Source organism: Oculina patagonica, chromosome 13 (assembly GCF_052425735.1).
Source record: "Oculina patagonica isolate OP01 chromosome 13, crgOcupat, whole genome shotgun sequence".
In the NCBI taxonomy this organism is placed as follows: domain Eukaryota; kingdom Metazoa; phylum Cnidaria; class Anthozoa; order Scleractinia; family Oculinidae; genus Oculina; species Oculina patagonica.
The window spans coordinates 19,295,910-19,308,057 of NC_135770.1; the positions used below are offsets into that span (position 1 = coordinate 19,295,910).

Below are 12,148 nucleotides of genomic sequence, written 5' to 3' on the forward strand. Positions count from 1 at the left end.
AATACCGATAGCATACTATGAGTGTTTCATAAAAAGAGCAAAGTTCAGTTGAGGACGGAGCGTTTAAACCCTTCACCAGTCGGGGCAATTGTTACAGCCGCTTCGGCCAAAATGAAATTAGCACATTTTACAAACACTTTATCTACACACGTATTCATAATTAAATTTATGTCCCTGCACGAAACCGAAAGTTGCTTGTTTTGTTTTTCTTTGCTGCCTCCAAACCTCGCTGCTACCGTCAAAAAAATGCATAAATTTCGTTTCATTCGAAATTTCAAGAGAGAAGAATTGTTCATTAAGAATAATATGCTTCCTTATTTTATTTTAAGAGGCAATAATTTTTATGACATGTCTTGGCTCCTTCTTTGGGTATCGAACACAAATTAGAACACATTGTTTAAACATTGCTTTGTATTCTGGTCTGTGTTGTCTCTTTAATTTTGTTTCCATTTTGTTACGTCATGTGTGTCCGACTCAAGATCGTAAATTGAGACTCGTTCCCCTGTTTCATTAATGACATAAAGGGCCTACCTTATTCCTCCTTTTTAATGTTTGATGAAAAATAATTATGCTTTGAAGCAGGACAAACCATACACTTTTTTCTCAAATAAAACACTACATTAAAGTAGCTGTGGGTCAGAACGAAGCAAACAGTTTTAAACTGAGTATAGACGAATTCATGTACATTATAACTGGAGAATAATTGAAGAAACACATGTAACAACTGCATGTCTAGTAACATAACGACATATTTTAGGTGCGTGTAAGAATGTTTTCATTTGTGTCACACTGACAGGCTGTAATTAATTTCAAAGAGCACTGTTATGAATTCATTTTTAACGATGAATAATTGATCATCAGTAATAGTACTAAACACTGACCGTGTGTAAACAGGAACTTATAACTACAAATAGTACATTTTTAAATGGTTCACACGACTTTATGACATTTTCGAAAGCATAAACTGAGAACAATTCAAAAGACTCTTTTGATAAACGTCATAAACCGGTAGATGGCAAGCTTTTACCAATGAAAGGCCATTACTTTTCAGCGTTGCCGTTGCTGTTGAGGTTTGCTGCTTGGGCAGCTTGGCTTAATTGTATCACTGTTGCGAGTCCAGGTGAGTACGAACGTTTTATTTGTCCAGCAAAGCTACAGGCCAGTAAAATGTATAACGGTTTGGAAGTTTAACGGTGCTCCCTTTAGGCGAAAAATCACAATATTGGGATTCGTAATAAATATCACAAAGTTCGGATTTGAAAATAGCTCCGTCTCATGATCTAAAAAGTGGGCAGCTGTATTAAATCGCTAGCAGTTTAAGTAGAATAATGACATTGGATACATTTTTGAACTCTCTCGACGTCCCCGGCAGTTGTTATTCACAATTCTACTGCGAATTAAACTCTCCTTAAGCTGGCAACTACATTAACCGGACAAAGGACACTTAAAAGGTGTTTTAAGGAAATACATCGCCTTAAAAGGAGCGTTTTAAGGAACGTTTAGAACACTAGAGAGTTTAATATGTATCCATGGTTTGTTTTTTGTTTGTTTGTTTGTTTGTTTGTTTGTCTGTCTTTTTGTTTACAAACTGACCTAATTCAAAGTTTTCTTTGTACTTTTGTACTTTCTGAAATGTTTGAAATAATTTCACAGAAAATCACAACCAAAGGGCAAACAAAGATGCAAACTCGTCAGAACCTGCCCTTATAAAGAATGGATACCCGAACTACCTTCGGGGCTATCACTTGATCTTTGATAAGTTATATTATGAATATTATGTGTATTATGATCCAGTTTAGAAAACGAACGTCTCAGTTTTTTACCAACAGAATCTATGTTCCAGTAACCCATGTGCTCATTATGCGACTTGCCTGAACGGATTAACTGACAAGAAATACCTTTGTGTGTGTCCGACTGGTTATACGGGAGAACAATGCGAAAAAGGTGACATTGCAGTGTAACCTATCATCAGTATTGTTGTACATACATAAGTATTTACGTCTTTTAACGCACTTAAGCTCATTAACAAGAGTAATATATATTTTGACTTGATTAGTAAGATTTCTTAATGAATATAAGTGATGACGTTCTACATTGATGTAATAGGCCATTTCCGATATATCAAAATTCTAACTTGGCTCCGAGGCTTGGGAGAATAAAACAAAAGATATCACGTCGAGGTTGATTGATGAATAAATCATTTCTTTTGTTTTACTCCCCCAAGCCTCGGAGCCAAGTTAGAAGATTAATATATCGGAAATGGCCTATTAGGTCCATTTTATGTTGCCCTTTCATACGACGTCCTTAGACACACACCTGATTTGGGAGGCGCGGTGGCCTAATGGTTAGAGCGCCGGACTCCGGATCGAGCGGTCAGAGTTCGAGCCCCGGCCGGGGTCACTTGTGTTGTGTTCTTTGGCAAGACACTTTACTCTCATAGTGCCTCTCTCCACCCAGGTGTATAAATGGGTACCGGCGACATAATGCTGGGGGGGGGGGGGGAACCCTGCAATGGACTAGCATCCCATTCAGGGGGGAGGAGAAATATTCCTAGCCGCTTAATGCTACGGAAACCGGGATAAGCTCCGGCAGTGTGGGCCGCTTGGCTCGTGGCTTCTCCTTTTCCTTCCTATTAGGTCCATTTTTATGTTGCCCTTTCATACGACGTCCTTAGACACACATCTGATTTCTCTCTTTTATTGCAATGCTTAACCATGTGTATAGAATGCTTTGAAATGTCTCTTTCGAACTTTTTTACATTGCTTTGGTCCCTTCATAAGATTTGAATTGGATAATAATAAGTGCCACATTCATCTTATTCTTTGCCTAGATGTCGATGAATGTGCGAATGGCAGGAATGATTGTCACGTGAACGCAATCTGTACAAACACCTTTGGATTGTATAATTGTACTTGCAAGAAGTGGTACATCGGCGATGGACGCACGTGTTCAGGTAGAGTTCAACTAAACTAAATCAATATTAATTATATTTTACTTGGCGGAAGTTGTACTATAGTCCCGGCAACAGGGATTGTTTTAACAAGGGTACCCCTCTCTTGGGTGTATTTTATCAGAGTCACAGTATGACATGTGATATAATAGTATGTTATGAACGTGATCTAGTGTTGGGTCATACTGATGCTTGAATTAGCTTCCTCTGCTTCCTCTGATTGCTAGGATCAGGATCCACACTAATAAACCAATAGTAACTGACAATGTATCATTCTGTTTCCCAGCGGTGGCCGGATCCTGCAAGAAATTGTTCGACATGAATTTGTAAGTAAACATTCAATTTGATTTTATAATTGTTGTCAACCAAACTGGTTGTGAAACAAAATGGATTAAAACTGAAGCCAGAAATCGCAACTCTGATGATAAACAACCAACCGGTCAATTTTGGCCATTTGTGATCCGAATGCCGTTTTGTCTCCGGGTATTGCCTGACGATGCCAACGGTTGAAAAGTGTTGTTCAGAAAGATTCTGCCCCCAATTTATTAACCTTAATAGCTACAATTAAATTTCAAATCAATAATCAATTGAGTAAACTGTTATCTATAATCTATTTAAGCAATAGAACGCACTTTTTAGGGCTTAACTGGCTTAATAAAACTACGCGGGTTTTAATTCCTCGTCCTTATGCGTGGTCGAGCGTAGCGGTACGGCCATGTCGGGAAGCGGGAGTTTACCGTTAAAATGGTACATAGGCTTTTTGACCAATATGACCAATCAGAGCGCGCGTAGTATCTGAGTTATTTTATAATTTATAATCGAGGGCAGGATTAATTAAGAAAGAAAAGAAGTAATCGAAGGAAACAAAACCAGTCTCTGTTATAATAATAGATAAAATTGCTATTTTGGTGTTATTTTTTTCTGCCAAACCTTCTACCATGATATGACGTCCGCCCACAAATCCTGTTTCCGAAAAATTGTTGACCAATCATTGCGTTATTAAGATGTTAGCGATTCGATTTTAAGTAAGGTTCGACTTTTGTGAATTTGTAGGTTTTGGAGGTACCTCATCGATAGGAGGTTGTAGGGAAAAAAAGATCATTAATATAATACTTATCCTATAGGATATGAAGCAACTTTCACTCCTGACGTGCAGTTCGTTCCAAGGTTATTATTGATGATTGACAAGGAAGCTTTAGAGTGTCGTGCAACGGGACTATTGCATCTTTCTTATTTTCCAGGTCTGTAGGCAACAGCGCCTATCCGCTGAAACTTGGATCAGCCATTGAACTTCCTGTCTACTGTCACATGACTAATGACCTTGGGACGTGTGGACGTGGTGGATGGACGATGGTCATGAAAATGGATGGTAACAAGGTATTGTATATTTTGTATTAAATTTAACTTAATAAATAATCTCAAATTAATTAATTGAGTTGTTAGTTGGCGGCCTTTCTCGACTTAACCAGTCATGGCATAGAGCAAAGTTTTGAATAACAATTTGTTTGTGCAAAAATTCAAATGCTTTACCCTTTTTTTTTAAATACGATGAACGCCTCATCCTGTCTTTCGATTTTTGGAGTCCGAAACTTTCAGCGTTTTTTAAATTCCCTAATTAAAACATGGCCTCAAAAAATGACGAAAAAAACATTTTATATAACACGCTGACTAGTATTGACAGTCTCACAATAAGCCTTTGGACGAATGAAGGGAGAGGAAAGGGATTTTATCTCTTTTACAATTTGGAAAATGAGTTTGCATGCAACAGCTAGGAAAAAAATTCCTTGTTTTCTGCTTTTGCATCGGCACCCAAGTTTCAAACTTTCAGCTATTTTTTCTTCGTCTAGTATGGTGCAGTGTTAGTCCGCTTTAGTATCTATTATTATTGTTCTAAAATACTTTGGTACCTGGTACCGATGGTGTTATGGTAAAATCGTGAAAATCAACATAGCCTGTACGCCAAAGGAGTTTGGCATATTAAATTTATTGGGTTATGTTTTTCTTGTTTAGGGAAACTTCCATTATGATTCCAACCTATGGAGTAACAACGATACATTCAATTCCGTTGGAGGAGAGACTGGGTTTGACTTACAAGAGACCAAGCTACCGACCTACTGGAACACATCATTCTCTAAGATCTGCCTCGGTATGAAAAACCGGTCAACTGATCAATTTCATTGTCATCAACAAGCAAGCCAACTCTCTATACTCGCTGATCGCCGATGGGCAATATCGCGCCACCTCACTGGGTCGTAACACATGGAAAACACTTATTGGTTCCCAGGCCTCGTTACAAAACCACTGTAACAAGGAAGGGTTCAATTCAGTTGGTAACAACCCTTTGCATTCTAAAGCAAGGATCGGTTACGTTAGTAACCAAGAAAATGAGTGTTACTCATGTGATTCTAGAATCGGGTTTGGGACGGGAGGTTACCATGACGACACCAACACCTGTGGGAATGAAGCAACTAATAGTCCAGATAATGGAGAAAAGCACATCAAAGCCATGGGATATATCTTAATTCAGTAAATTATTGTTAATCGTATCTATAACAAAATTCTCAATTTTGATTGGTTTTGCCAGTGTGCGCCTTTTTGTTGCGTAAATGGCGTGCGATCACGTAGTTTTCCAATTACGAACGCCTGCGCCATTGGCGCGTCAGTCACACGCAGTTAAAAGAGTTTTTTTCTTGCTGTACCCACTGTTTGTATGACCAAATAAACTTGGCTTTTTAACACAAAAAGGCTCTGAAAGATTTCCTAACCTCGCAGTTTGTTATTACTACGATTAATTTTTACTTGGACCTCGTGTTGTACAATTCAAAGAGTAATCGTGCTCGTAATTTCAAATCGGCCTCGCGCTGCCCGTTCAATTACTAAAAACGATTTCAGACAAAAAGTGTGAACCAAATGCAATAGAACTGAACCGAATTATGGCAAGATTGAATAAGTGTGCGCATAATTATTATTATTGATGATTTTTTCCGTGTGGCATTTAATAATCAAAGTGTACTTCTGTAGTGTTAAAAACTGAAATGCATGCACGTGGTCTCTAAGGATTTGCCTGCATTTTTCAATGTTCACAAAAAAGTATTTAATGTACTGCACTGTAAAATAAGGAAATAAATTATGTAAGTAGGTAGGATATTGTGAGTGACGCATTTTTTATCTTTTCAAAAATTGATTCAAAATCGTGATACGGCGCATTGAGATATTTTTTTTTGTTTTAACTTTGTAATTATGTTTTTTCAAGTCCTATTATTTTTCCTTGTTATTGATACAAAAAAAAATTAACAACACATGCGATAAAATACTCTACTTCTCAGCAAAAGCCAAGAGCGTGATTGTAAATGGTGTACTGGAATATGGCGTAACCTGATGAGATCAAGACTGCCAATGTGGTCGGTGTGATGCTGTGTCAATCCACAAATGAATTTCCAATGGCAACCCGCGAGTTTTTCAACCGCTTCCCCTTTGAGCCCTTAAACGCAATTGCTGCTAGAAATCGTGATAAATTCACTACGCAAACCAAAAGAAACGGCATTCATCGATAACTCAGTTAAAAAGAAACTCATTGTGTTAGGATGTATGTGTGTTAACGTAAACGGACGTCGAACACTGAAAAAAAAAAAATAATAATAATAAAAATGAAATGTGGTTGGCCATGCGCATGTACATGCATGGTACAGATGATAATAGGGCGCTAAGCAAACTGCGACGGCAACGTGCCTCTTAACCATTTTTTTATTCATTTATTTTTCCTTTGGCTGGAGAGAAACTTTCTATTACAATGACCAAAATGCTGCTTAATGTTCCCAACTCATGAAATCAAAACCAGACAATCAATGGGAGAAAAGGGGTAAGGGATGAAGTTCTCGAGTTGCCAATCAGAATCATCAATAGGAATCATGCAGGGTACATGTATCACAGGTTAGTTGGTTGGCAACGAGAGACTGGAATCCTCCCCTTCCTTTCAGGAAGCCCTAGTTCCCAAGAACCTGGGGTCCTAATCTCTAGGACCCTTGGGAACAAACACAACCACATGCCCTGGTTCCCAAGAACCTGGGGTCCTAATCTGTAGGACCCTTGGGAACGTTCCCAAGGGTCCATAGATTTTTTTTTTTTTTTTTTTTTTTTTTTTTTTTTTTTTTAATTTTTATTGATATCTTTACACAAAGCTTACAAAACAAAAAAACAAAAAAGACAACAACAACAAAAAAGAACTAATACAGGTACCCTAATTACAATACATTACATATTCTTGCTCGGCTTACAATACTGATACAAATGCCTCTCTACTTACAAAATATAGCTACACTACTAAAAGATACAGTATATAAATATTTGTTATAAATTATGTGCAAAAATAAGACAAAAAAGAAAAAAAAAACTGCATTAAAAAAACAAAGAAAAATGGTTAACTAACGTCAAAAAGTCAAAAACAAAAGCATCAACTTAGGCTTACTTAACAGGAGGAGCTGCGGTTGTGCATGCGCAGTTGCGATCACTTTTTGGACTAGTAGAAGTGAATGTTTCGAATGTTTACATTTTTATGACCCTAGTTTAACCTCTTCATACCAGCTTCTGAGCTAAATTACTTCGTGTAGAGGGCGCTACATTATACCTTTTTAAACCCATGGTTAGTAGACGTATTGACTTGAGGTTTAACAATGGCAAACTGCGTCGAAGAACTCTGAGGAGAAAAGGGTTTTGGACAATATGGCGGCCGCTGTCATCAAAAGGGCAAATGTTTCCTACCACGCTACAAAGCCTAAGGGAAGTGCTTTCACTTACAAACGCTAAAAGGTGAGGTAATGTGTTTTGAATTTTGTATCGTTAGTCATTCTATGCACATCGATTACACGAACTCGTGGATAATTTTGCCTTTAAAAACCCTCAATCGCCGTAAACCTTGGTCATTGTAGTCCATGAGCCAGGACCTCAAAAATCTTTTTCCGTAGCACCCCCAACCGAACAAAGTTTCATTGGTACCAAATCAAAGCTCAAGGCCTAGTGTTTTATATTCAACTTGTTTCCAGCTGTGAAAATGGAGCTTAACGAAGAAAATGAGGTGTTAGTAACAGGGGGTGGGTGGGGATAAATTTGAAACATTAGATCGGTGTTATATAACAATGCTGATATCTATAACATCGTTACACCAATATTCATTAAATTTGGATGAGTTAAATAATCGATCATACTCTATAATATGAGATGCTATTTAATGAATTAGCGAACGCCATAGAGGCCGTTGCTAAGGCCTATTTAATGAAACAACGACACTTCAAATCCTGAGTTTCAGAATGAACGTTAAATGGCTGCGTTCTTAATAAAAGCTGTATTAGCGCAATAAAGGTTTATAATAGGAAGCAATGTACAAACTAAACTACTCTCCAGGTGAAGAATTTCGGAATTAGCGGGTATTTTCTTGCATTTTGAGGTATTTAACACCTAAGCAACCATTTGTTTACATGCAGGCCTTTGTGAACAGTATGCACACTGTCAAGCACACTGCACGGTTATATACAGCAAGTACAGCGGTTATGAAACAAATGGAGTGAAATATATTGTGCTAGAATGAAATGTGGACGTTTTTGTACCAGTTATGTCATTATGGCAAAGATCGCTAGGCAAGGTTATTGAAAACGTTGTTCTTTATTACCATTCGCAATGGTGAGTATACTGTATTTTACGAATAGCTGGTATATCAACTTCACGAACCCATCTCAGTTTTGTGTTCATATATGTTCCTAAACTCATTGAAATTCCACGAAACATGAAGAAATAAGGAAACTGTTAAAAATATTGAGGAACCGCTAACACATTCCTATTCAAACAAAACGACAGCTTCTATTTACAGAAATGATGGTAAATACAAAATGCTATTGATAATGCCTTCAATGGCTCTAATCATTCTTTTAGACTCAAAATGTAATAGTAATAATGATAATGATAACAGTAATAGTAGTAATAGTAATAATAATAACAATAACAATAACAATAAAAATGATAACAATAATTGTAGTTAAAACACATTTAAACAAGATTACTGCATCATTTTTAAGAAAAAACTACTATCAATGTAGGTCCTGAAAATAAAAATATCTAACAATATGTATAAAGAATCACAGTATTTGAAAAAAAAAACATAAAAAAGAAAATTTCAAACTTTCCAATGAAGTCGCAAATTCTAAAAAAATGTGTTTTTTTTACACATATTAATTCTAGGTATTAACTAATTAAAAGTCAGTATCTTCGGGTTCGCTCTTATCCCCGTCTATGTCCTCCTTGCTTGACCAGTTGGTGCAGCTACTGTCCTCACAAAGACATGCATCGCTGCAAAGCATACCACTTCTTGTCCAGGACTAGCGCCGACTCCGGCACTGTACCTTGCAGCCACAACAAACCAGCTCCATCACGGCCTCAGGTGCTAGAGCTTGGTCTGTCTAATTCAGTTCCTGGTCCTTTTATATATCATCCGTTACTAACTGAATTATGTGCTGTCGGGTTTGCCTCCAAAGCATTTCTCCAAATATAAGCCTGTAAGGTTGCTGTATATGTTTCTTGAGGGCAGACATTCAGTGGCGGGAGGTGATGCGACTGTAATTCTTCATTTTGCAGAATAAGTGGTATCTAACTTGATTAACATCTTTCCCTGCCTTTCCATACAAAAAGCACACAAGTTCTTCAACATCTGCTGCATGTTCGTCCCTCACATGTACATTATCGTGGCCAAGGAGAAGAACTAGTTCTCGTAGTTTGTTATTTCCTTAACTAGCTTAAAAGCTTTCATTTTCCGTTGGCCGGAGAAGGCACTAACCGAATCGCAGCCAGTCAGTGCATGAAGGCCTGGAAGCACTTTGCATACTATTTTCGCTAACTGATTGCAAACACTTGAAATGTCCACGATTCGAGAATGATTCTGAGTCGAACTTACGATGGCAATTCTTGCTGGGCTGTTTGTTTGATGATGGCTTGCCAGCACTTTCACGTCTGCATCAGAACAGTAAATACTCAATTGTCGATGACCATTGTGAATGCATCCAGAACGTGCAAAAACATCCCAGTTCTTCCTTCTCGGTATAAAGCTCTGGAACTGCCGTTGACAACACACGACCATCGCTTCCTGTAATTCTTGTACCCAAGGAGCCATCTGTGAGTGTACACAACACGTCCTTCTAGCTTGTGAGAATACGAATGTCTTGCTCATTCACAAGCAAGGAAATGAAGCAGGCAAGTCTTCCCAGTGCTCAGAAATGTCTTCCGGCCATTGTCGTAAGCAATTCAACGTTGCTGTGAGCTACTAATCTCCACAGTCTGTCCATCCCGACTGCGCTTGCTTCTTTCAGCATTTTTGATTAAAATTACAGGGTACTGATGCCCGGCTAATAGCACTATATGCACTGAAATTGTCTGGCACATGTGTCATTGCCTGAATCACAGCCATGGCATCAATGAGAAAGGTAGAAAGTAGTGAAGAGGGCAAAACAGGAACATTTTTATCCAGCAGCTTAGGCAAAACGGCTTTGTTTGTCTTTGCCAGCAGTGATCCATTAAGGTGGCTCAACTGGATTTTTTAGGGGTAACACCGCTCAAGTTTGAGAATTAACTACGTCGCCATTAACAACGCTATCGAAAAACGATAACCACAGTTGTATTAGATAAAGATGAAATTTTTTTATGACCAGTGTTATATTGACCTCGGAGTTGCCATAGCGACGAAATGACGTCATTACGTTTTTTACTTTCGCTCCTATTCCCCGGCACCAGGAGATTTTTTCGGAAATCGCTCAAAGGAGCTTGTACCACACATAGCTGCCTCGATGTTGGTAAAGTTTAAACAAATTCTATGAGAGCGTTTTCGAAATATTTGGGGATGAAGTTTTGGGGGCTGTAAATACAGTCAAAAACATACTGACGAGAAAATGGGGTAATATCTTAAGAAAACGACGCGCCTGTGGATTGCAGTTTCATCTTATAGTAGTTCGATTCCATTTAAATCGTGTGTAAAACAGTGGTGGAGATTGCTTTGGTCGATTGCGAGAAAAAAGAATTTGATGAGCGTGCGTTCCGATGCTCTTGTTGCCATTTTTGTTTATAATTTGGTCTATGCCTACAAAAGTGATAATAAATTAAAAACCGCTCGATGAATTTTTTTTAAACTTTGACAAACTCGAGGTTTGTTATCAATTGATATAGTTTGCAAGTTTCAAGCTCATTGAATACATTTAAGGCCATAAAATGGGGCCTCCAATGTAATGATTTTTTCTCCCAGATTTCGTGTTTACAAGCTAGTGTCCTCATTATTTACGGGTATTGTTTTGAAGTTTCATTTCCACGTGCACGACTTTAGCAAAAAATTCATTTGCATTAACTAGGTCACTCGACTGCTTTCCGAACAAATTTCCGGAACATGCTTCTATTGCTTAAAAATAAAATGTAACAGCATTTGTCGGGCTATTAAGCTGTAGGGACATCTTTGTCCAGACAACGAAAGCTATAATTCTGCAGATGTTGTCATTGCTATTCTCATCCCAAGGCAGATTAGCATGCTTCGGAAAAATTTTCGGAAAGCAATCGAGCGTCTTGTTTAATGCAAATGCTTTTTTTGCTGGAGTCGTGCACGTAGATATGAAACTTGAAAACAATGCCTGTGAATAATGAGGACACTCGCTTGTAAACACAAAATCTGCGAGAACAAATCAGTACATTGGAGGCCCAATTTTATTACCTTAAATGTTTTCAATGAGCTTGAAACTTGCAAGCTATATCAATTGATGACAAACCTCGAGTTTGTCAAAGTTTAAAAAAAATTCATCGAGCGGTTTTTAATCTATTATCACTTTTGTAGGCATAGACCAAATTATAAACAAAAATGGCAACAAGAGCATCGGAACGCACGCTCATCAAATTCTTTTTTCTCGCAATCGACCAAAGCAATCTCCACCACTGTTTTACACACGATTTTAAATGGAATCGAACTACTATAAGATGAAACTGCAATCCACAGGCGCGTCGTTTTCTTAAGATATTACCCCATTTTCTCGTCAGTATGTTTTTGACTGTATTTACAGCCCCCAAAACTTCATCCCCAAATATTTCGAAAACGCTCTCATAGAATTTGTTTAAACTTTACCAACATCGAGGCAGCTATGTGTGGTACAAGCTCCTTTGAGCGATTTCCGAAAAAATCTCCTG

The 12,148-nt window shown here is 37.9% G+C and overlaps 1 pseudogene across 1 annotated transcript; it reads left to right on the forward strand.

The window, feature by feature from the left end:
* Window positions 1-2,936: 2,936 nt before the first annotated feature.
* On the forward strand, window positions 2,937-5,480 carry LOC144634695 (putative skeletal organic matrix protein 5; annotated as a pseudogene). The gene is made up of 4 exons (XR_013567229.1): window positions 2,937-2,953; window positions 3,237-3,276; window positions 4,192-4,327; window positions 4,961-5,480. The product of XR_013567229.1 is annotated as a putative skeletal organic matrix protein 5 (transcript).
* The last annotated feature ends 6,668 nt before the right edge of the window (window positions 5,481-12,148 follow it).